We start from the raw sequence: 857 nt of genomic DNA on the forward strand, positions 1-857 counted from the left end.
TGGGTATACAATGTACATACATTGCTCTATCCACATAAATATACTCTGTATAGTGAAAAATGATCAGATTTTGAATTATAAACATACTTAACTTATAAGTTAAGAGAATTGGCAGGTGGAAATTTACAATTCATTGTATGTAATTCTCTTTAGAATGATTTGTAGAATCTAAACACAACTTAATAAATAAGACTAATAGAGATTACAGTGAGAGTTAAAATTAAGGATTGAGACTATCCATACTTGATCCCAGGTAAATAGTGACTTGATCTGAGGAAACCAATGAAAGTGTTAGAAAAATTAAAGGAACAACTCAAAGAAATCCAATACAAGTAATGACTTCCAGGGTAAATAGTAGACGTTGATGCCTTTTAGTAACGTTTAGTATTCCCCCTAATTGAGGCGCGTAAGCCCCACAAGGCTTTTCACACACCGCTTTAAATCCAGTTAAAACCCAGGTTCTTTTGGCCTGACTCCGATCCGATTCCCAAGCCAGCTCAGGCCGCCTAGCTTCCCGTATTGGTTACATTACATTTACATTTGGTGTGCCTAGGCTGGCTTCAAAACGACTTTCGTTTTATTTTCGCTTCGAATGAATTGAAACTCGTTGTTAAGATTTATTAATGGGTATATTCAGCATGCTAAATAATCACGCAAATCGGATCCGAGTATAGTTTCACAGGAAGCGCTTAGGTCTAGCCAAAAGGGGAATAATTATAGATTTGGATCTACTTTCGCAGGAGAATCGGAATCCCGTAATAGTGTGCATTTATATCTAATCGTTTCCTTGATTTTAGGCCACCCTGATTCTTGTAAATACTCTACTGTATGGCGTTATTCAGGTTTTTCACTCCACA

This window comes from Penaeus monodon, chromosome 39 (assembly GCF_015228065.2).
Source record: "Penaeus monodon isolate SGIC_2016 chromosome 39, NSTDA_Pmon_1, whole genome shotgun sequence".
Taxonomy (NCBI): Eukaryota; Metazoa; Arthropoda; class Malacostraca; order Decapoda; family Penaeidae; genus Penaeus; species Penaeus monodon.